At 41.1% G+C, this 25502-nt stretch overlaps 1 protein-coding gene across 12 annotated transcripts in view; it reads left to right on the plus strand.

The window, feature by feature from the left end:
- The window catches only part of ASAP1 (ArfGAP with SH3 domain, ankyrin repeat and PH domain 1), a 168346-nt gene that overhangs the window by 11786 nt on the left and 131058 nt on the right, over positions 1 to 25502 (plus strand). The window lies entirely within an intron of this gene.

Here is a 25502-nt window from a genome sequence, read left to right on the forward strand (position 1 = left end):
GAGGGGGGAGCGCTTCTTTTGAAACATCACATGCTGAGTGGCTGTCCCTGTGACGTCAGCTGTAATGTCAACGTAAACTAGGTTTATCTCTGAGTGCGGTGATTTAAGAATGCGATTAACAAAAATGGTTCCAGACATCAAGAAATTGGCATCAATTCACCAAGCACAGGGCAGCCATTGATATTCTTTTTTTTTTTTTTTTTGCTTTTTGTGTACATACATTTTTTTCATTAATAATTGTCTGAGGTTTTATCGTTGTATTTGCATTGGATTTCACATTCCAGTTTGAGTTTTCGGCTTCATTTTCTAATTTTTGTTGTGCTCTGTAAAACATTTTGTGTGTCTCTTTGTATTGTACATTTTTAGCGTGCACTCCAGTTCGATATTATATTTTCTTTGTGTCTTTGCGTGACTATATGTACTTTCCTCGAATCTTAATTTAGTTTCAGAGTTTTTGTCTTGAAATTCTTAGTTCCTGCATTGCGGTTTGTTCTTATGCCCTTTTTATATTTCTTTTTGCGTCTTAAATTTCACTTGTAATTCAATCATTAAATGTTACTGTTTTTCTTTTCGGGCATTTCACTTTCTTGCAATTGAATTTTGTTTTCAGTGGTCATTACATTTAAGTGTCTTGAATAAATAAGATAATAATGAAATATATGTATCACAAAGTTTGGGAATAAAGTGACAGGTGGCACCAAACTTTTTCACACAGTTGAGATATGGGAAAAAGACTGGAAATAAATTATTTGCATCGATAGGTCCAGATGACAATTTTAAAGAAAACCAAAAAAGGGTTTGCATAAATTGAAGAATTATTTCCTATGTTGTAATTGAGAGGTTATGTTGGGGGAGGGGGGTGATGACAACTTCCTCATTGGCTCAAGGGGGCGATTCGTTCAAAAAGGTTAAGAACCACTGCTCTAAGACACAGGTGTCAAAACTGCCAGATGAGTCACATGGAAGCAGGGGGGAAAAGTAGCGATATGTTGCAACACGTCACGTGTTCTTGTTCTCTCCTAGACAACACCTCTTTAAAAAGTTGCATCACCATGTCCTTCTCATCCAATTTCGTCCTACTGCTGGGTGAAACTTTTTCTAGCTTCTCTAAAGTTCGCCTATAGATCATAAAAAAACACCCCGTCATTTGCATTTACAATATTTTTCCCCCTCTCTAAACTAATTTCAGTTGGATTAGAATGCAAAATTGCAAATGACCATGCAGTAACAACAGAGGTAGCCTGGTAAGAATTGAACTAGAAGCTAACCACTAGTCTTTTCTTAAGATGTGGCTTATAAACTACTCTTGAAAAAAAAAACATGCTGCTTCTTAAGCATTTGCAGACTGCACAACTCCCTGGACAGGAAAAAGCTTTTCTTTTTGTTGGCAAAACAGACACAGGAAACAGAGCACATTCCATTGAGGTCTCCTGGCAGAAGGATGCTCCATTTTTATCATTTGGCACAAAACTCCCAATCCTCACACCAAAAAGAATTCACTGTTATTCCCACATAAGATTGAATCTCTGTGTCATTCTTGGTTGACTTGAGTGGGAGCTAAGGATGGCTTTAGTTGTTCCCTTTTTTCCCCCTTTTTCTTTTCCTTTCTGGGTATGAAAAATAAGCATGAAGAATTAGAAGCCTGTGATACGCTCTTTTTCTGCATGCTACTAGTCCCTGTTGAATTCTGCTTCTCCCGGCTGCTTCTTCTGACCCTGTGGGATTCAAAATATGTACCTGAAAACTCTGGTGACATCCCCTCCCCCCCAGTATTGTTTGAGGAACAAAATAAGAAAGAAAGACAGAAAGAGATTTTTTTTTTCCTCACCAGGATGGGGCGACCACAATTTTACTGTGGTGACCACTTTGAAACACGATGCTAGTTGTCACTCTGATTTTGGTCTTCTTCATTTATAAAGCCCCAGGTGGGCTTTCTGAATCTCTTCTTACTAAGATTTCCCTGGGCTTTAGCAGAGACATTTATCTCCTGTGGGAAGTCAGCCCCCCAGAGAAAGAAATATTAAAAGGGCAGAAAAATATATTTCCTCAAAGGATCTTAAGGAGGCAGAAAAGCATGCCCAGTTTTTCTTGATAGCCCCAAGTCTCCCTCCCCCAAGCAGAAACCAGCTCTGTAGAAATGCAGATGTAAACCATTCAGGAAGGTTGAAGCTAGAAGTTTAAGAAGACAAAGACACCTAAAATCTACATACCCCACCCAGACTCTAAGACAGGACATAATAGGATTAACCCACAGATGCCAGAGGGGCACACTCAGACTCAGGTCAAAATACATGACACAGGAAATACAAAGCCTCAGACAGGAACAGGAAACAACCTCAAGAGCCCCAGAGGGTATAAAAACCGACTCCTTACATGTGCTCTCTCTCTTTTCTTCCAGAGCCATCTTTCTGTCTGGCTCTCCTCTTCAGTAAACTGCCACATTCTTTCTAAAGCAGTCGCCATGTTGTTTATTCCCGGCTTGGACTGAACCATGATGAAGACTTTTCCTTCAACACTTCTAAATGTAGACAGTGAGGAGCAAAAGTTAACAGGAAAAGAAAAAGCTGCGGAAACCATTTTGTGGTTCCAAGCAAGCACAAAACTGTTAACATGTAGGGATGGGAATATCCCTCTATATTCTTTCACTTAAGAAAATAAGCGTACAGCCAAAATTGAGGCCAAATTTTCCATTGCTAAGTGAGTGTTGTTAAGTGAGTTTTGCCCCATTTTATGACCTTTTTGCCACAGTTGTTAAGTGAATCACTGCAGTTCTTACTTAGTAGTTAGTAAAGAGAATCTGGCTTCCCCATTCACCTTGCTTGTCAGAAGCCAGCTGAGAAGGTTACAAATGGTGATCACATGACTCTGGGACACTGCAACTGTCCTAAGTACATGCCAGTTGCCAAGCGTCTGAATTTTGATCATGTGACCATGAGGATGCTGCAACAGTTGTAAAGATGGGAAAACGGTCAAAGGCCACTTTTTTCCAGAGCAGAAATTTGGTACTCAATTGTGGTCATAAGTTGAGGACTACCTGTAAAATAGAGTTCCAGCTGTTTCTTATTGCAGATACTCTTTGCTTAGTGACAATTGAGAATGGCAGCTCCGTCCTAAGTATTGCAGTTGATAAGTGAGGCCTCCCATGACTTCTGATTTTACTGCTGTCTTCTCCTTTGTGCAAGGGTAAGCAACCTTGGCTCTTTTATGACTGATGGAGTTCAACTCCCAGAATTCCTGAGCCAGCCATGCTGAGGAGAAAGGGAGAGGTTTGCAAGCTGAGCCATGCTGGCTCAGGGATTCTGGGAGTTGAAGTCCACGAGTCATAAAAGAGTCAAGGTTGCCTACCCCTGCACTTTGTGTCTGCTTGTCACAAGCCAGTTACAAAGCAGACAAATGGGGGGGAGACATTGCTATGGTCGTTAAATGTTGAGTATAGGTCATAAAGTTACTTTTTCAGAGCTAGCAGGTTCTAACGATCATGAAATAAGGCAGTTCTAAGGAAGGTCCACCTATATCTCTTTCTTGACCTGTCCTGTCTTGAAGGGATGACTTTGTTTTGCTCTCTATGGCTCTGTTGGGGTGGGGGGGAGTCCTGAGCAAGAATCATAAAGGGGTTGTTGTGCAGAGGGAATGGGGGTGGATAATGCTGGATAGAAGGGTGGCAGCAGTCAAAGGAGAGTCAGCATTCCTTAGGTAATCCAGACAGGAGATACCACAAGATAAACTATTGTACTTTATTGTTAGTCTACATCAGGGGTCTTCAAGCTTGGCCCTTTTATGACTTGTGGACTTCAACTTCCAGAATTCCTCAGCCAGCGTGCCTGGCTGAGGAATTCTGGGAGTTGAAGTCCACAAGTCATAAAAGGGCTAAGTTTGAAGACCCCTGGTCTACATTAACAGAATCTTGCAAGTCTGAAGGTTCAGACTTCCCATTGCCATTTTTAACTTGATCCATTAGGGTGGATCCTTCCTAAGTTTCTTTCTCTGACTGTTAAGCCTTTGGGGGCTCCTGCCTCTTTTTCCTGATTGGTTCCTAGGCAACATCTCTTCCCCTTTTTCCCCCAAGGCCATCCCCACATTCCAATACAATGAGAGACAGTGGCTATTGTAAGCTTGAGGCTGGATCAGGATTTGGAGCGCTTCCTTTTCCTTTCCCATGCCTTCCGTGCCCACGACTTCCTGTCTAATCAGTGGGGAGAGGTTGATGATGCACAGGGCATGATCTGCTTGAGCATCTTTGATCCCTGATGACCAGCAGAGGCATCTGCAGCAATTGATCAACCGTCTCCAAATGGATTTCAGTCACCTCGTTTAGTTTGCTAATTCTTCGTCGCTGTCCTTGATTGGAGATGTCTCTCCAATCCATGAGAATGGAATTGGATTAGAATTTGGATTTTTTTTTTTTAAAGTATAATCTTTTCCCATTTTATGCTCTTCTCTCATGGATAGACCTCACGGGGTATCCAAACACGAGAGGTCCTCAATGATAGGAATCCTATTTCTGGTTATTTTTAAACCTGTTCCTCTGATTGTGTGTAGGTAGGACCCCTACTAAGAACATCTGAATGGGCAGAGGCGATGGGATTGATAAGGTTGTGGGCATGGGGCCTGAAACAATACTCAAATCAAGGAATGACCAAAGAAGAAACCACACCTTTACCAAAATTGGCAAGGCAAGCTACTATATATAAATAGGTAGCAAACCCCACTCTCCTCCACCTCTTCCTCCCCTTCCCCTTTATCTCCTCCATCACCACCTCCTCCTCCTTTTCTCCTTCTCCTTCTCCTCCTCCTTCCCAAACTTCCCCATCTCCCTCCTCTCCTCCTCCTCCACCACCACCACCACCACCAGATAGGGCTTTATAATTGCCTCCCTTTTCAATGGATTGGATTCTCCTGACCCCTCCTCCTCCTCCTCCTTTTTCCCCAACTTCCCTATATCCCCCCTCCCCTCCTCTTCTCCTTCTCCTTCTCCATCTCTATCTCCATCTTCCTCCTCCTCCCTCCTCCTCCACTGTCGTCGTCTTCTTCTTCTTCTTCTTCTTCTTCTTCTTCTTCTTCTTCTTCTTCTTCTTCTTCTTCTTCTTCTTCTTCTTCTTCTTCTTCTTGTTCTCCTCCTCCTCCTCCTCCTCCTCCTCCTCCTCCTCCTCCTCCTCCTCCTCCACCACCACCACCACCACCAGATGGGGCTTTATAATTGCCTCCCTTTTCAATGGATTGGATTCTCCTTACCCCTCCTCCTCCTCCTCCTTTTTCCCCAACTTCCCTATATCCCCCCTCCCCTCCTCTTCTCCTTCTCCTTCTCCATCTCTATCTCCATCTTCCTCCTCCTCCCTCCTCCTCCACTGTCTTCTTCTTCTTCTTCTTCTTCTTCTTCTTCTTCTTCTTCTTCTTCTTCTTCTTCTTCTTCTTCTTCTTCTTCTCCTCCTCCTCCTTCTCCTCCTCCTCCTCCTCCTTCCTCCTCCTCCACCACCACCACCAGATAGGGCTTTATAATTGCCTCCCTTTTCAATGGATTGGATTCTCCTGACCCCTCCTCCTCCTCCTCCTTTTTCCCCAACTTCCCTATATCCCCCCTCCCCTCCTCTTCTCCTTCTCCTTCTCCATCTCTATCTCCATCTTCCTCCTCCTCCCTCCTCCTCCCTCCTCCTCCACTGTCGTCATCTTCTTCTCCTCCTCCTCCTCCTCCTCCTCCTCCTCCACCACCACCAGATAGGGCTTTATAATTGCCTCTCTTTTGAATGGATTGGATTCTTCCCATAACCTCCTTCTCCTCCTCCTTACCCCTCCTCCTCCTCCTTTTCCTCCAACTTCCCTATATCCCCCTCCCCTCCTCCTCCTCTTCTCCTTCTCCTTTTCCATCTCCATCTTCCTCCTCCTCTTCCTCCTCCTTCCCCCTTCCCCATCTCTCTCCTCCTCCCCCCTCCACCTTTTTCTTCTCCTCCTCCTCCTCCTCCTCCTCCTCCTCCTCCTCCTCCTCCACCACCACCACCACCACCACCACCAGATGGGGCTTTATAACTGCCTCCCTTCTGACTGGATTGGATTCTTCAGATAACACCCTTAGTCCATCCTGGCCCTATTAAAAAATATTGTATAAACTCAACCCATAAATCTTTAGGAGTAGACTCTGTTCATGGTCTCCACTGAATTAAGAAGCTGTCTGTGTTTTCTGTCTAGTCCAATTGTCAGAGCAAAATTTCAGGCTGAAGTTTTTTCTCATCTCTTTCCAAAGTAGAAGATGTCAGGATTTAAATATGGGCTATGTGCTGGTCACGTTTCCATTCTGTCAAAGTAGTGTAGCTTTCTAGCTAGGAAACGAAAGCATTCATGATTGTTTACCAAGACACAAGCACATTTTTGTGCATTGCGGGGCAAGTGAGTACATTTTCTCTCTCTCTCTCTCTCCCTCTTAGTTATTTCTGAATAACTGTCAGACGCCACAATTCCTTTGGGACAGAATGCTTTAGAAATTTTCCAGCTCAGACCTCCTGCCAACAAATGTGTGCACGTGTGCGTACAATACACACACACTATTTTAAGTGCCAATTAGTGGATGTTTTCCCAGTTGTACTGTTCAGGCCACCTTTAAACTTTAATAAAACTATATATTTGACAAGATTTTCACCACTGTTTCCTAAAATATCAAAAAAATATTTCTGAAAAATTAAGGAAAGGATTATTGTCCGGGTACTTCTAGTTCAGTCACAGTCCTCAACTTACAACCACTGTTGAGCCCCAAATTTCTGTTGCACCATTTTACAACCTTTCTTGCCACAGTCATTAAGTGAATGATTGCAATTGTTACATTAGTAACCTGCCTGTTAAGTGAATCTGGCTTCCCCATTGACTTTGCTTGTCAGGAGGTTGCAAAAGGGATCACGTGACCCCCTCCCCGGGACACTGCAGCCGTCATAAATAGGAGTCAGTTGCAAAGCGCCCAAATTTTGATCACGTGACCACAAGGATGCTGCAACGGTTTGTTGGAAGAAAAATCTTCATCCTGGTTCAGTCCAAGCTGGGGATAAACAGCATGGTTGCAATTTATTGAAGAGCCAGACAGAAAGATGGTTCTGGCAGGAAAGAGGAGAGAAAAAGGGCTGAGCACATGTGGGGAGTGGGTTTTTATACTCTCTGGAGCCTTTTGTTTGGAGTTGCTTCCTGTTCCTGTAGCATGAACTTTGACCTGAGTCTGAGTGTGCTTTTCTGGTATTCTGATGGTGATGGGTTAATCCTATTATGTCCAAAGATCATATCCTGCTTCCCTGGGGCTGGGGCTGATGACTCTTAGAATTTGGATGGGGTATGTAGATTTTAGGTCTTTGTCTTCTTAATCTTCTAGCTGGGCCCTTCCTGATGGTTTACATCTGCATTTGTACAGAGCTGATTTGGGGAAAGGAGACCTGGGGCTATTAAGAACACTGGGAATGCTTTCCTACCTCTTCAAGATCCTTTGAGAAAATATATTTTCCTGCTCTTTTAATATTTCCTTCTCTAGGGGGCTGACTTCCTACAGATCCTAAGTATGAAAAATGGTCGTAAATCATTTTTTTCAGTGCCATTTCAAATGGTCACTAAACAGACTGTTGTAAGTCAAGGTCTGTCTGTATCATGTCCCACTGCTGTAAGATGTGACCATTTTCTCCATGTTATTCTATGATTTCCCATTAGGAAAGGCTGAATTACAGATACCCAGGAATGTATAATTTTAGATTGAAATTCAAAATAAAAAGACCCCAAAGAGGTCCTATTGGAATAATATTACCCTACCTCGCTCAAAAAAAGGAACAGTTTCTGCCCAACTAAAATCAGAGCAGAGTTTATGATGTTATGAAAGGGACTCTTTATGTAGAAAAGCTCAGCTGTATTCTGAAGAGGCATTTGTTCAGTTGCCTCTGCTTTCTTTTATGTTTTATTCTGCTCAGGAACTGAAGGAACTGACTCCAATATCCAGGAACGAGCCCAACCGTGAAAAGTAGTTGCCATCAAAGACATGTTAGGGGTCTGATACAGATCTCAATTACATTCTCTATTAATAATTGAATGGCTCAGTAGGTGCTCTTTGGATCCCTGCCAAAAAGCAATAATATCATTTATGCAGCAAACCAATAATACAGTGCAAAACCGTGAAATACAACCAGGATGATTGAGCTGCTTTGAGCAAGACTACTAACTGGTAGATCTTTGGTCTGTGATCTCCATTTATTGCAGAGACATCTAAAAGACTGTCAGCAGGAAAACAAACGAAGGGATCATCAAATGTACTGTATATGCCGGCGTATAAGGCGACTTCCGCAAGCGTTAAAATCGGCCCCAAAGACGGGGGTCATCTTATACACCGAGTTGTCTTATACGCCAGAAATACTGGTAGTTTCCGGCGTATAAGACAACGTTCTAGGAATGCGACTCGGCGACAAAGACGGGGGTCATCTTATACGACGGGTCGCCTTGTACGCCGGCATATACGGTAAATCAGGAGTTCGTTCTTTAACAGAAAAACAGAGTTGAAAGGGACCATGGAGATTTTTTAGTCCAGAGGTCACCAACCTTTGTCAGTTGGCAGACCGGAGGAAAAGGGAGAAGAAGCATTTTACATGCATGCATACACACGTGTGCGCATGGGGCCATGAGCACGCATGTGCTGCAAACGGGGCGGGGCTAGTGCCCGTGTGATACTCGCTAACCCTGCCCCATTCTTGTGTGGTGCAGCGCCTTGTTTCTGTGCCCCGTGATGCTGTGGTGACCGTTTTTGCATGTTGTAATGTGGCAACGGCCCATTTTTGTGCCCCGTGGTCCAGAAGCATCGTTTTTGCCCATTTCCACACCCTGCAGTGTGGCAGTATCCACACCCTGCAGTGTGGCAGTATCCACACCCTGCAGTGTGGCAACACCTTGCAGCATGGTGGTAGCCTCTTTTTGCACTCTGTGGCGTGGCATCCTTTTTTGTGAGTGCAAGTGAGGGAGTGTGAGCACACATGCACACACACTGGCCAGCCTGTCCCACAGCCCAGTGGCCAGCAGGCCATGGGCCACTATCAGGCTGTGGCCCACAGGTTGGGGACCCCTGTTCTAGTCCAACCCCCTACTCAGGCAAGAAACCTTATACCTTTTCAGACAAATGATTGTCCAATCTCTTCTTAAAAACTTCCAGTGTTGGAGCATTCACAACATCTGGAGGCATGTTGTTCCACTGGTTAATTGTTCTAACTGTCAAGAAATTTCTCCTTAGTTCTAGGTTGCTTCTCTCCTTGATTAGTTTCCACCCATTGCTTCTTGTCCTGCCTTCAGGCATTTTGGGGAATAGCTTGACCCCTTCATCTTTGTGGCAGCCCAAGATATTGGAACACTGCTATCATGTCAGACCTCGTTTGGAATACTGTGTCTAGTTCTGAGACCTCACTTTTAAAAAAAGATATTGATATGATTGAGTGAGTCCAGAGATGGGCAACAAAAATGGTGCAAGGTCTGAGGGACAAAACATATCAGGAGAGTTTGGAGGAATTGAATATGTACAGTCTGGAGGGAAAGGGGGGGACGTGATTGAAATCTTTAAATATAATCAGAGTGTGAATAAGGTTCTAGAAGGCAGTATTTTCAATATTAAGCAAAAATCAAGAACACAGGGGCATAACTGCCAACTGACAGGAGGGGAGTTCAAAAGAATTGCTAGAAAGTATTATTTCACAGAAAGAGTAGTGGAAGCTTGGAGCCAACTTCCAGCGAAGGTAGTGAGTTAATCATCAATAACTGAGATTAAACATGCTTGGAATAAACACATGTCCATCTTGCTGCTAGCTTGCTCTCTGAGTTTGCCATTTAGCTCCTGAACGTTTCATTACCAGTCTAGGTAACATTATCAGCAGGACTTTGGAAGCTCAGAGAGCAAACCAGTTCCAAAATCTACAACCTGAACTACAAATATTTTCTATTGTTTCAAAACACATGTTCATCATCTGACAAAAATGAAATAATGATAATGGAGGAGGAGGAGGAGGAGGAGGAAGAAAAGGAGGAGGAGGATGAAGAGAAGGAGGAGGAGGAGGAGAAGAAGAAGAAGAAGAAGAAGAAGAAGAAGAAGAAGGAGGAGGAGGAGGAGGAGGAGGAGGAGGAGGAGGAGGAGGAGGAGGAGGAGGAGGAGAAAAGAAGAAGAAGAAGAAGAAGAAGAAGAAGAAGAAGAAGAAGAAGAAGAAGAAGAAGAAGAAGAAGAAGAAGAAGAAGAAGAAGAAGAAGAAGAAGAAGTAGTAGTAGTAGTAGTAGTAGTAGTAGTAGTAGTAGTAGTAGTAGTAGTCTGGTTCATTGATCTTACAATACCAGGTGATGCACGAATTGAAGAGAAACAGCTAGGAAAAAAATAACACAATACTGTGATTTGCAAACTGAGAGGCTATGGAGGAAGAAATTGATGGTTGTACCAACAGTAACAGGAGCCTTTGGAGCAATACCCAAATGCCTAGATACATGGAAATTTTGAACTTATTAGACCTGAATATCCTGACTTTGCAAAAAACTATCCTACTTGGAAGTGCCTATATAGTCAGACGCTACCTTAATAGCTCTTAGGCCCTTGGTTAGGACTTGAACTGTTAAGTTTTTACCAGTCCCAGACTGTGAATCGAACTGAAAATTAAATCTATAATAATAATAATAATAATAATAATAATAATAAATAAAATAAAAAATAACTGCTGCAGTGTTTCACTTAACAGCTGTGGCAAGAAAGGTCATAAAATGGAAAAAAACTCACTCAACAATTATCTTGCTTAGCAACAAAAATTTTGGTCGTAAGATGAGGACTCTCTGTAAAATGGATGGATCCATCTTTGTGCAGTATTTTGAGATTATGCTGAGAGCCTCTCTCTCCCCCAAAACACCATAATTTGAACCTGGGAAATCCAGCACACGAAATATCCGCTTTATCCTCTATCAAAAACACATCAGCGGTATTTGTTGGAAAATAACCATTTATCCACAATTTCCTCTGGGTTTGACTCCTGGCCTTTGTCGCCTGAGCAGCCAACCAAGTTGATTGTGTGTGCTTGAGAAGATACCATGACAATCTGGCAATGGAATCTAAAATGAGGATATCCAGTGAATTAGATGCGGCAAAATGAAAGAATATGGCATTTTAAAATAAGCAGCTTTCACTTGACTGCAAAGAAGGGTATAAATCTTGTGACAGAAGGCTCTGCCAGGAAACACATAAGTTTTGCATTGTCTACAGATGTTGACAACACCCATAGAGAAAAGTGGCAACTTTTGGAGGAAGATATGGTTGAGATTATGAGAAACCAATTTGTCCTCTGCTGCAGATATAGGGGCTCAAAGAGGCTGAATTGTGATCTGATCTATTCTGGCTCTGAGCAAGGAACAAAGGAAGGAAAAGTGGCAATAGAACAGCTGGCGCACACTGGCCCAAATCTAGTCTACCAACATCCGTGAGACTTTCTTTCATGGTAACGGAGTGGAAACAGATAAATTAGAACAGTGCACGCTCTGAAATATCACTGTATGTGGATACTCCAAATTCATTAAGGGAGAAAACTGTCAGTGTTCTTTGTGATCTACTAGACAGAAAAGGCAAATGGGTTTTCCAGGTTCAGATGAAGCATCTCTTGAAATTATTAGTGCCGCTTTATAAAACCTTAGTATGACTATATCTGGAATACTGCATCCAGTTTTGGTCACCACATGACAAAAAAGACTTTGGAAAAAGTGCAGAGAAGAGCAATAAGATAATTAAATGCCTGGAGACTAAATCCCGAGGTGACGCAGCAGTTAGAGTGCAGCACTGCAGGCCACTTTAGCTGACTGTGTTCAGCAGGTCAGCGGTTCAAATCTCACCGGCTCAAGGTTGACTCAGCCTTCCATCCTTCCGAGGTAGGTAAAATGAGGACCCAGATTGTTGGGGGCAATGTAAATATATATATATACATTGCTTACTGGTGTACACCACTTAGAGAGTGCTTGCACTTAAAGCGGTATATAAGTCTCATAAATAAATAAATAAATCATAGGAAGAATGGTTGCAGGAACTGGGTATGGCTAGTCTAGAAAAAAAAAGGACCAGGGGTGACATGATAGCAGTATTCCAGTATTTGAAGAGCTGCCACAGAGAAGAGGGAGTCAACTTACTTTTCAAAACACCAGAGGGCAGGATAAGAAACATTGGATGGAAACTAATCAAGGAGAGAAGCAACCTGGAATTAAGGAGAAACTTCCTAACAATGAGGACAATGAACCAGTGGAACAACTTGCCTTCAGATGTTGTGGGTGCTTCATCACTGGAAGTTTTTAAGAAGAGACTGGACAGCCACTTGTCTGAAATGGTATAGGGTCTCCTGCTTGAGCAGGGAGTTGGACTAGAAGACCTCCAAAGTCCCTTCCAGCTCTATTCTAATTAACTGATTGAAATAGCAACTGATGAGGTTGGGCATGCTGTAGAAAACCTGTTTTGATATCAAGCCATATTACTACTATGATAATTGTCTGCACAATCAGACAGAAGTTTAGACTGCATTTTGCATTTTTTATCCAATCAAGCCCTTCCCAAGGACCTGGGATAGGCAGATGTTGTTGATGGTATTAAAAATATTGTCTCAGGATGTAAGCTGTTTGAAGCAAAGCTGCCTTTTGCAATTGACATCTGAAGATTTTGCCAGTACTGATACTATCCTAGTGATGTTCCAGATGTTTTGGAATTGCAGTCAAGGCAGCTTTCACTATTGATACTACCTTGCTTTCTTTTACCACAATCATTCTACTTCTACTTGCAGATCTTTGTAGTTTGTGATTTTGACCAGTTCTTTCTCTTCTGTTCTGCTGTCTCCAAGCTATTACTGATTATGGTTGGTCACAGTCAGATTTTAGATTGGATTTGGCATTTTTATCCATTTCACAAGTCCTTTATCCTTTTCACTATGCTTTTGAGGCTGTTTCTATTTTGCATTGTTTTTAGGTTTTGTGCAGATGTGGAAATATAGTGTGGATGGTTCCTTGATATTTGGTTAGATAACCTTTATTGTCATTTTTTCCTGTGGGCACAATGGCACGCATTGAAAATGTGTACACATACATAACACACATTTAAAACGTACTATATACAACATACGTATAGATCTACAGTACACCCTTACATATAAGTAACATATAAATATTAATCACTGTCCAAAGTTTGTTGAAGGAATAAATAGTAAGTGATTATGATGGCATCCCTCCCCCCAACCAAGGTACGATTGCCTCCCACTCTTTTACTTTTCTGAAAGACCCTAAAAATGTGATTTTTGTCAGCGGGCCTCAGGACCCAAATAGAGCTGGAGCCAATTTAGTAGCTGATTTAATTGTGTTGTTGCTGCCATGGGCTGTGGATTTTTTTAAATGGGTTTTTATTATTTGGTGGATTTTTTAAAGGTTGTAAGTCACCAGGAGTCAGCTATTTGTATGTTGAATGGCTATATAAATTTGTTAAATAAATATAAATAAGATACAATGTTCAGGCTGATCAACATCCTTGAGGATGCTGTTGGTTTCCTAGGAGACAGGCTGAAGGAAAGACGCCCTGGAACCTTTCCTGATACCTAATTATGTGATTTACTAACTATCCAATTAAACTGAACCATTTGATAGATGAATTAGAAATCAAGCATGTTACTTCAAATAATACAAAATAAAAATGAGATAACTTCATGTAAGTTGCACTTATATGACTATGGTATGGATAGAATTTAGTGGATATATTGCATCTGACAACATTATTAAATTTATTTGATTAAGCTGAGTATGATACATCTATTTCTAATAAAAGATTTCAAGTGGCAAATGGCTTACTTAAGCAATATGTTCCACACAACACAGCACGTGAAATGTCATTATACAGTTTCATCTTTAGGTGGTGCTGAACCTAAAATGTATCTCAACTTCATTTGCTATTTTTGGAGAACAGCTCTTGCCCAGTATGGAAAATATCTTACCCTTTCATGACAGTGCATAATTTTAAGAATGAACGATTGATTGATTGGTTGAATTAAATTTAGATTTAGAGACCATTTGCTTTCTGCGCCAAATTGAAGAGTCATTTGAACAGCCATTCAAAGCAACTTATTGCAGGGGAAAAAATTCTAGAGCCATCATCATAAAATTCTAACTCACGGAAAAAGAGCAATAAAAATGGAACAGTAAGAAACCTGAGAAGGAACTCAATAAGAAATGCAAAACAAAAACAAGCTATCCCACTGTCTGACAATTCTGGTAGTTGTGCACTGTGTTAGGGAAGCCTGTCTTAGACTTAAAATTTATAGATGCAGGTTGCATTTTTACGTCTTTGCATGTCTGCATCTCTCAGTGTTTCGATACACTAGCTGGATCAGGATAATAATCAAACACAGGATAATGTGCCTGGTCACCTTGATTGTCCTATTGACAAATATAGAAAGAAGGAGGAGATGAAGAGGAGCATCTAAAGCAATTGTAGTACCACTTTATAATGTCCTGGTATGACATTATTCCAATATTCCAAGACCCACACTTGGAATATAGCATCCAGTTTTGGTTGCCACGATATAAAAAAGATATTAAGAGTCTAGAAAGAGTGCAAAGAAGAGCAACAAAGATGATTAAGAGATTGGAGGTTAAACCGTTGCAGGAATTGGTATGTCTAGTTTAACGAAAAGAAGGACTGGGGGTGACATGATAGCAGTGTTCCAATATCTCAGGGGCTGCCCCAAAGAAGAGGGAGTCAATCTATTCTCCAAAGCACCTGAGGGCAGGACAAGAAGCAATGGATGGAAACTAATCAAGGAGAAAAGCAACCTAGAACTAAGGAGAAATTTCCTGACAATTAGAACAATTAATCAGTGGAACATCTTGCATCCAGTAGTTGTAGGTTCTCCATCACTGGAGGTTTTTAAGAAGAGATTGGACAACCATATATCTGAAATGGTATATGATTTCCTGCTTGAGCAGGGGGTTGGACTAGAAGACCTCCAAGGTCCCTTCTAACTTTGTTATTCTTTTATTCTGTTAATTGGACACAATAGGGGTAGATGGAATCTCAATTCATAAGTTACCAAAAGTTGCCTTTCGAGGAACAGCAGGTATATTACAATGAAGTCTTTATGTCCTTGGGAAGGATTCAACGGTCAAAAGTGAGAGCCAGAACAATCTGGTAGACTGTAAATAAGTAAGTAAGCAAGCAAGTAAATAAATATATAAATAAGATTGCACCAAGGTTCTCAAGGAACTGGCAGATGTGATCTTAGAACCATTGAACTATATTTTTCAAAGATCCTGGCAGCACAGGGAAACTACCAAAGGACTGGAAAAGAGCTGATGTAGTTCCCATCCTCAAAAAAAAGGAAAAAAAATGGACCCAGGAAATTATAGACCTGTCAGCCTGACCTCAATACCTGGGAAGATCCTGGAAAAGATAATCAAACAACGAATCAATGAACACCTAGAGGCAAACAAAGTCATTACTAAAAGCCAACATGGGTTTGTCAAAAATAGATCATGCCAGACAAACCTTATTGCATTCTTTGGCCAAATAACAAAATTAGTGGATCAGAGGAATGCTGTGGACATAATTTACTTTGACTTCAGTAAGGCATTTGATAAAGTAGATCACAACCTACTACTTGACAAGATAGAAAAATGTGGGGTAGAAAGCACCACCACCAGATGGATCCGTAGCTGGCTGACTGGCAGTACTCAGCGTGTGGTCCTCAATGGAACTGCATCTACATGGAGGGAAGTGTGTAGTGGGGTGCCCCAGGGCTCTCTTCTGGGCCCAGTGCTCTTCAATATCTATGTCAACGATTTGGACGAGGGGATAGATGGGGAACTCATCAAATTTGCAGACGACACCAAGCTGGCAGGAATAGCCAACACTCCAGAAGACAGGCTTAAGATACAGAAGGATCTGGATAGACTTGAACACTGGGCGCTATCTAACAAAATGATACATTTAGGCAAGAAAAACCAAATGCACAGGTGTAGCACAGGGGGTACCTTGCTCAATAGTAGTAACTGTGAGAGGGACCTCGGAGTCCTAGTGGACAATCACTTAAATATGAGCCAGCAGTGTGCTGCAGCTGCCAAAAAGGCCAACACAGTGCTAGGCTGCATTAACAGAGAGATAGAATCAAGATCACGTGAAGTGTTAACACCACTTTACAATGCCTTGGTAAAGCCACACTTGGAATACTGCATCCAGTTTTGGTCAGCACGATGTAAAAAAAGATACTGAGACTCTAGAAAGAGTACAGAGAAGAGCAACAAAGATGATTAGGGGACTGGAGGCTAAAACATATAAGGAACGGTTGCTGGAATTGGGTATGTCTAGTTTAACGAAGAGAAGGACGAGGGGGGACATGATAGCAGTGTTCCAATATCTCAGGGGCTGCCCAAAGAAGAGGGAGTCAAGCTATTCTCCAAGGCGCCTGAAGGCAGGACAAGAAGCAACGGATGGAAACTAACCAAGGAGAGAAGCAACCTAGAACTAAGGAGAAACTTCCTGACAGTTAGAATAATTAACCAGTGGAACAACCTGCCTTCAGAAGCGGTGAACGCTCCAACACTGGAGGTTTTTAAGAACAGACTGGACAGCCATTTGACCGAGATGGTATAGAGTTTCCTGCCTGAGCAGGGCGTTGGACTAGATGACCTCCAAGGTCCCTTCCAACTTTACTATTATTATTATTATATTTTTTTTATTTGTGAGTCTAATTGACCACTGGAGTAAATGGCAAGAGAAAGATATAGGGAAGACTCTTCACACACTGCCTCTGTTTCTATTTCTTAGCTGGCTTATTGTTAGCAAAATGAGTCTATTCTTTGAAAGACAAGAGAACTTCCTGTTTTTCTCTCTCCCTTTTTTTCTGTTCAAAATGCAATTCAGACAGAAGTGAGCTTTTCCTATCTTACATATTTTTCCAAGAACACTAATCTTTTCTCATCTATAATGAATGTCTGTCAACATTCTGGACTAAGTCCCTATTCTGCATTCAAGACATTTAAATATATATTTTACTTAACTTTATTTCCTAACCTTTCCACGCTGCTCTCTCCCCAACAGTTCAGAGCTGAGAAAATTTAGAAAATAAAAATAAAGTCATCAGATGAAAAACAGCGCTTTTGAAACTTGGATTGTTCTGCTATTTAATTGTTCTGCCCTCTTTTGCCACTGTGCTTAGGTTCAGGCACATGCGCTCTCGCAAGAATTCAAATCTTCCATAAAGAGAAATAAGCAGTGGAAACTGGCAACGGGATTCTGATCAAAGGGTTTAAGAAGAAAGATTACACTTTTCCCGTCCTCCTGGATTATTACAGTCTTCCAGTCGTACTGTAAGACATACAGCCTGCAATTTGGCATCCACTTAAGATCAAGGACACTGATCAAAGCGGTGGATGAGGAAAATATTTCTTTCAAGAAGGAAGCCAATTTACAGATTGAAAAAGGAATAGTCCCTGGGTTGGTATTTCAAGTTTATGAAATATCCATTAGCTACAGTACATTTGAGGCACCCTCTTATCTCTTGTATGCAATTACAATTCTTTCTTTCTGTCTATCTGTCTATCAAATTGCCTCTTTATTATTTTTACAATTAGCTCAAGGCGGTGAGCATATCCAACACAACTTCCTCCTGCTGTTTTCCCTACAACATCTGGGCTGAGAGAGAGTGACTGACCCAAAGTCACCTAGCCAGCTTTCATGCCTAAGGTGGGACTAGAACTCAGGGTCTCCTGCTTTTCTAGCCTGATGCTTTAACCATTGGACAAAACCGTCTTTCTTGCGTTACATAACTGCAAGACAAAACAGTCAACAAAGCTTGGCAAAATGTATTCTTTGGGTTTACAGTACACATGTTAAAAGTAACCGGTGAGCTTTCTGCATCATGGAACAAGTCGATTCATCCTTCCAAACATCCTGAAGCTCTTCCACATCATTCAGCATCCTGAGAAAGAGAACCGAAAGCTTGCTTAAAATACAACCTCTATTTGACCTCAGGGTGAATTTGACAGAAAAGATTCATGAGCTAGAAACATACAACTCCTGCTTGCAAATTCACTCTGCCAAAATCTTTGCAGGTTTTGTTTATGAAGATTCTCAGTCATCCAGGTCCTGGTTACCTCAAAGGAGCTTTTTCAAAAAGCAACTGGACTTTGTTTTTCCTAGAAGACGTTTCACTTCTCATCCAAGAAGCTTCTTCAGTTCTGACCGAATGGTGGAGAATGGAACCCAGAACTGAAGAAGCTTCTTGGATGAGAAGCGAAATATCTTCAAAGAAAAAACAAGAAAGTCTAGTTGCCGCTTGAAAAAGCACCTTTGGGACTTTGCAGGTTTTCCATCCCAGTACAAACATTATCCACAGATACTTCTCCATGAGAAATATTCCAAAATATCCTAATGAAATAAAAATGGCAAGCTGTCTGGGAATTTCTGAGCATCTTAACTTTTTTAAAAAGGGAGATTATTGTGGATAAAATGGAAGATTATAAGAGAGGGAGGGAGGGAGGGAGGGAGGGAGGGAGAGAGAGAGAGAGAGAGAGAGAGAGATTGCTTATTTAATAACTACTTGTTCAGTGACTGTTGAAACTTACAATGTATAGTAGCACTGAATGTGTAGTAGCAAAGCAAAGTCAATGGGGAAGCCAGCAGGAAATCAGAAGTAATGGCCATGTGAAGTCCTTACTTAACACCATCACCTGGGATTTCCAGAACTGTGGCCACTAAGTGGTGCTGTCTTAAAACCACATTGCTTAATGAGGGACTTTTCGGTCCCAATTAGGGTTGTTAATTCCATTACTGCAAATGGCAAAACCCTGGATCTTTTCTCATAGTGGAACATTTATGTTTCCTTATGCAACCAGTTACAACCACAGGTATCTGTTGGCAGTAAGCCACCCAGGTAAGTGAGCCCAGAGTTTTTTGCCAAACAAAATCTCAGCAAAAGGCAAATCATACATCAAACAAATTGTTCTGGCATCCAAAATCATCCAAAAGGAATCATCTCTTCAAAGAATTGATTTTTTTTTCCCCAGGGATTGTTTGACAATCCTATTTACTACAAAACAGATTACAAATATCCTAGGCTAGATGTTATATGGGATTAGTTCCACTGCTTAGTTATATGCTTGCCTAAAAGTCACAGTGGTGGCTTTCTTACCTCACTGATGGATGGATTATGTGCCATCACGTTGGTGTGACCATGTAGACCAGGGGTCTTCAAACTTGGCCCTTTTATGACTTGTGGACTTCAACTCCCAGAACTCTTCAGCCAGCATGCCTGTCTGAGGAATTCTTGGAGTTGAAGTCCACAAGTCATAAAAGGGCCAAGTTTGAAGACCCCTAATGTAGACAGATTTTCTCTATGATGATCTATCCCTAATCTGCCCTTTCAGGTCTTCTAATGGTGCACTCATCATCTCTGTAACTGAATCCAACCCAACAGAAGAGAATATTTGTAGCTCAGGGTTTGAACCATTGGGTCCTTGGTGCCTTCTGAGCTTGGTTGTTTTCTAGCAGACATTTCATACCCAAGTTGGGTAATGAAACATCTGCAAGAGAGCTCTATGTCCATCCCTCTTTCAGCTGGTTGTCCTCTCCTTCCTTCTACCTCCTCCACAGAGTTCGGTCTAAAGTGCAATAACGTGAGCCTGGTCATTTGTGTGTCAAGAAAGAACTTCTGGTTTATGTGTTCAATGATTCCATTTGCTTGTTTTCTTGGCTACTGTCTTTTGCATGTCTCCACAATACATGGAGACAGTTGACAGTTGAACAACTGACAGTCTTGCCCAAAGCTAGTGGTCATCATTATCATGTACTTGCCAGAGAACATCTATTGAGCCATTCAATTATTAATAGAATCTGTGGTGGTCTTGATTGTAGAATTCCTTCCTTCCTCTGTCCCATTAATCTAGAACATTGCTTCTCAATCTTGGCAAAATAGATGTGGAGTTGAAGTCCACACGTCTTCAAACTGCCAAGGTTGAGAAACGCTAACTTGTAGATCTCTGCAAGTTTCTTTCGGTTTCTCTGACATTATAAAATGCTTCCCTGATTTGGAAATTATTTTTTCCCCTCTGTTTCTTATGCTTCTCTGTTTGGCTGTCTGCCCATCTGAGATCATGTGACTAGGTGGAACAGGGGTAGCCATACAACAGCACAATCATTTTGTTGATATTTGAACAATAAGGAACTTTCAATCCTTGTTGTTCCTGACACTAAATACTGTATATAAACTTGTCACTGGCCAGTGTACATTCTTCTAAGGCTGGGATTTGGAGCCTTCCTCAAGCTTAGCCTCCCTCTCCCTCAAATTATCCCCCCAGTTCCCCATTCTCTCCAAGGTATGTTGCAATCGACAGTCCTGCTACCTCATCACCAGTGAAGCTTGGGAGATGTTGCACAAGGAAACCCAAAGTGGGTGAAGTTGGTTAGTTTTCTCATTCATGCCCTCAGAGTGAAGTGGTAGAAGATGTGCCAATCTCGAGATTTTAAGCAGAGTTGGAGAAGCTTTCTTAGCAGGTCATCCTGTGAGATCACACAATCATGCCTGGGGTTTAAAAAGTTGCCAAATCCTATGGAAACCATAAACATAGCATTGCTTGCTAATGTATAGCTTGCTTGGTAGTCATATTGATGAATGCCACTGATACAATGGGTTGTATAAACAGAGGCATAGAATCAAGATCACATGAAGTATTATTACCGCTTTACAAAGCCCTAGTAAGACCACACCTGGAATACTGCAGCCAGTTTTGGTCACCATATCACAAAAAAGATGTTGAGAGTTCGGAAAAAAATCAGAGAAGGGCAACTAAGATGATCAGGGGCCTAGAGACTAAAACATATGAAGAACGGCTACAGGACTTGGGTTTGGCTAATCTAAAGAAAAGAAGAAATGGGGGAGACATGATAGCAATATTCCAGTATCTGAGGGGCTGCCACAAGGCAGAGGGGGTCAGGTTGTTCACCAGAGCACCAGAGGGAAGGATGAGAAACAATGGTTGGAAGCTGATCAAAGAGAGAAGCAACCTGGAATTAAGGAGAAACTTCCTGATAGTGAGGATAATCAACCAGTGGAACAGCTTGCCTCTAGAAATCGTGGGCACTCCATCACTGGAGATTTTTAAAAAGAGACTGGACATTCACCTGTCTGAGATGGTATAGGTTCTCCTGCTTCAGCAGGGGGCTGGACTAGAAGACCTCTAAGGTTCCATTCAGCTCTATTCTATTCTTCTTCAATGCTGGTAGCTGTTGCTACCGAACTATTTCCTCTAAAAGGTCTCACTAAAATTTCCTCCTGTTTTCTGAGATAATAATAATAGTAAAGTTGGAAGGGACTTTGGAGGTCATCTAGTCCAACCCCCTGCTCAGGCAGGAAACCCTATACTATTTCGGACAAATGGCTGTCCAGTCTCTTCTTAAAAACCTCCAGTGTTGGAACATTCACCTCTTCTGGAGGCAGGTTGTTTCATTGGTTAATTGTTCTGCAGGAAGTTGCTCCTTAGTTCTAGGTTGCTTAATGTAAAGTGATCTCTTTTCCCAAAGCATTTATTGAAAAAAGAAAAAATAGGGTGTGAACTAGCCTCTCTCAAATCTTTCAACTGTTTGCTTACACAGAAAGAAGAAGTATAATTATGCTCTGCTTGCATTATAGCTCAAGGTCAAAACTCTGTGATTTAGGCTGCTGTTGAGAGACAGTGACTACAGCAACTATATTAATATGGATTTGGTAACATTTTTCTTTCTTTTTTTGAGCTCACTCCGATCCAGTTTTATCGGAATTTTGATACTAACATCCACAATTAATGTTCACAAATGACAACATTGCTCTTTCTGGTATTAATGAACATAAATGAGCACCAGTATATGAGTTCATAAATAACAGCCTTATGAGACAAAAGTATGAAGGCTCTCCAGAATCTGCAGAAGTGCAGCAATCTTTAAGAAAAATAATAATTAGAAAAAAGTAACATGCTCTATTCTCTAAATCAGGGGAAGGCAACCTTGGCTCTTTTATGACTCGTGGACTTCGACTCCCAGAATTCCTGAGCCAGCATGGCTAAGCTTGGAAACCTCTCCCTTTCCCCTCAGCATGGTTGGCTCAGGAATTCTGGGAGTTGAAGTCCATGAGTCATAAAAGAGCCAAGGTTGCCTACCCCTGCTCTAAATAGTCTGGTAAAGATCTAATATAACCTATTCTACGAGACCTATAGAGTCCACTCTGCCCAGCCAAGCCAGCATATCTGTTAATAAAAGGAAAAAATGACAAAAATATATGAGCTTCCAAGTATCTCACTCAAAATTAAAAAGAAATTTTTTTAATTTTATTTTAGAGTTTTATCCTACTTTTATTTTTATAAACAACTCAAAGTGACAAACATAATCCTCCTTCCTCTCTCATTTTCCTCACAACAATCTTATGAGGTAGGATGGGCTGAGAGAGTGAATGGCCCAAGGTTCATCCAGCCATAGTCTCCCAATTTCTAGACTGGTGCCTTCACCAGTAGACTGGCTTTCTCGCAGTGAGATACCTGCTGAAAGTCTTCCACAAAAAGATGAAAATATCTTAACAGATGGAAGGAAGATATGTGTAGGAGTACAATTTAGGAAAATGTCAAAGAATATAACAGCAATCCCTGAACTCATTGTAACCTCTGGCCTGCTTCTTTCTCCAAGAGGTAAGTCAAGAGGTCAAAATACTCAAAATTAAAAATGTATCAGTCTTGGTGGAGAAGAATAAATCAATAGGAGTTGTTGAAGTTTGAGATGCTGTTAGCAAAAATCTCCATAGATGATGATGGCGGTGGTGGTGGTGGTGGAGGAGGAGGAGGAGGAGGAGGAGGCGAAGAAGAAGAAGAAGAAGAAGAAGAAGAAGAAGAAGAAGAAGAAGAAGAAGAAGAAGAAGAAGAAGAAGAAGAAGAAGAAGAAGAAGAAGAAGAAGAAGAAGAAGAAGAAGAAGAAGAAGAAGAAGAAGGAGAAGAAGAAGAAGAAGAAGAAGAAGAAGAAGAAGAAGAAGAAGAAGAAGAAGAAGAAGAAGAAGAAGAAGAAGAAGAAGAAGAAGAAGAAGAAGAAGAAGAAGAAGAAGAAGAAGAAGAAGAATTAAACGTATATGCCATCCAGCTCTCAGCAATTCTGGGCAGTTAGATTTCCATCTGTGTATTTCAAATTTGTTTCAGAAGAGATTTATTGCTTTAGAATAAAATTTTACTTCAGGTTTAGTTTCATTTCTATACAAAATAAATAAATAGCCAAAGAGTCTAATTATATTCTTACTGTAGTCCAACAGCTACCTGCATCCCATATTTTGCCCTAATATAACATTAGCCTTGAAAATCATGTTGTCTGACTCTAATACCTTAAGTTCATGATTACCAATTTAGATTAATTTAAGAAGGCATAAGCAGAAGTCTACAAACACAATGCCTACAAAAATCTCTGAATACCAAGGCAGAAGGGACTGAATATCATGCTTGAGAGCTTCCTGCTGGTACCTGTGTCGCCATAATGGTACAGAATCCTGACCCACACTGACCCTCAGTCTGATACAAAAAGGCAGCATTTCTATTCTTAAAGGTCTTTTCCGTTTTCTCTTGGCAATGAAAAGAAACACATGACATCATGGCTTGGATTAAATAATTAGACTAAGTAGTAATTCAGTTTTTCTGGTTTTGACGTACAGTGATATATGAACCCAGACTTTGATGAAATGAAATATAATCTATCTTTATTACAGTCCTAGACCAGCATAAGACATGGTGGAAGAATACAGTCCATTAAAGAAGGCACGGGTATATAAGAGTTATAAAAAGATGTAGGGAGATATAAAGAGTTATATGAAAGACATGTAAAATATGTATGGTTATATTTGTGGTTAGGTAGGAATAATGTAAATTAAAAGATTGTACGTTGCTAGGTTATAAACTACTCTGTGGTGGCCAAACAAAATTAAATGTGATTTATGATTTAGCATTGTGTGCGAATTAAATCTTAAAGCTGTTTGTGGTGGTATGAACTCTCTCCTCAAATTTGCTAGCAATTTATTTACTTATTTATTTTTATTCTGACTTTAGAATTTCTATAAATGACTCATGGCAACATTCCCCAGCTGGCTTTCATGCCTAAGGCGGGACTAGAACTCACCCTCTGCTGGTGATTGGCCCAAGGTCCCTCAGTTGACTTTCATGCCAACCACTATCATGACCACTCCCAAACTCACTTCAAACCATAGTTTCAGTTCCTATAACTACCTTGCCCGCTCATTTGCCATATGAATGTAGTTTCTCTACTCTCAGATAGCTCCACATGAAACTATTCAATGCGCTCAAGTGATGCTTTCATAAATTTGCTTCCCACACTTTCTCCGGAGCATCTAGAACATAGAACATACAACATAGAAGCATAGGGCTGGAAGGAATCTGAGAGATCCTCTACACCATTTCAGACAAATAGCTGTCCAGTCTCTTCTTAAAAACTTCCAGTGTTGGAGCATTCACCACTTCTGGAGGCAGGTTGTTCCACTGATTAATTGTTCTCACTGTCAGGAAATTTCTCCTTCGTTCTAGGTTGCTTCTCTCCTGGATTAGTTTTCATCCATTGCTATTTGTTCTGCCTTCAGGTGCTTTGGAGAATAGCTTGACTCCCTCTTCTTTGGGGCAGCCCCTGAGATATTGGAATCTGCTATCATGTCACCCCTCATCCTTCTCTTCATTAGACTAGACATACCCAATTCCAGCAACTGTTTTTCATATGTTTTAGTCCCTTAATCATCTTTGTTGCTCTTCTCTGTACTCTTTCTAGAATCTCAACATCTTTTTTACATCACGGTGACCAAACTGGATGCAGTATTCCAAATGTGGCCTTACCAAGGCATTGTAAAATGGTATTAATACTTCACGTAATCTTGATTCTATCCCTCTGTTAATGCAGCCCAACACTGTGTTGGCTTTTTTGGCAGCTGCAGCACACTGCTGGCTCATCTTTAAGTGATTGTCCAATCACTCCAAAATCCCTCTCACAGTTGCTACTATTGAGCAAGGTACCCCCTATACTATAGCAGTACATTTGGGTTTTCTTGCCTAAATGTAGAACCTTGTTTTCTACCTTACTATCAATGACATCTTTGCTTAAATTCTGTTTTCAATCACTTAAAGAAAAATTGACTTGGGTCACACAAAACACTGCAGTAGACTAAAATGAGAGGGCTCATTTGTGCTTCTTTATATTTTAAAAATTCCACCACTGACTTAGCCAGGCTAAGATGTAATAGAGTTTATTTATTTGGTTGAGCTGCATTATGTAAATGCAGGATCAAGATTTTATTAATCTGGATTTAAGAGTTTAACGCGGCTGTTCTGTTTTACCTCAAGGGATGATTGCAGGGAGAATTTCCTTAATCAGCTGGGATGACATGGTTATAATTTGAGCAGTTTCTGCCACACGGAGATTAAAAAAAACTGCTGTGTCAACTACAGTACAAGAAGTTTAATTGTTTACTTCAGAA

This window comes from Crotalus tigris, unplaced genomic scaffold (genome assembly GCF_016545835.1).
Source record: "Crotalus tigris isolate CLP2741 ecotype Arizona unplaced genomic scaffold, ASM1654583v1 scf7180000017661.16357234195:1864864, whole genome shotgun sequence".
Lineage (NCBI taxonomy): Eukaryota > Metazoa > Chordata > Lepidosauria > Squamata > Viperidae > Crotalus > Crotalus tigris.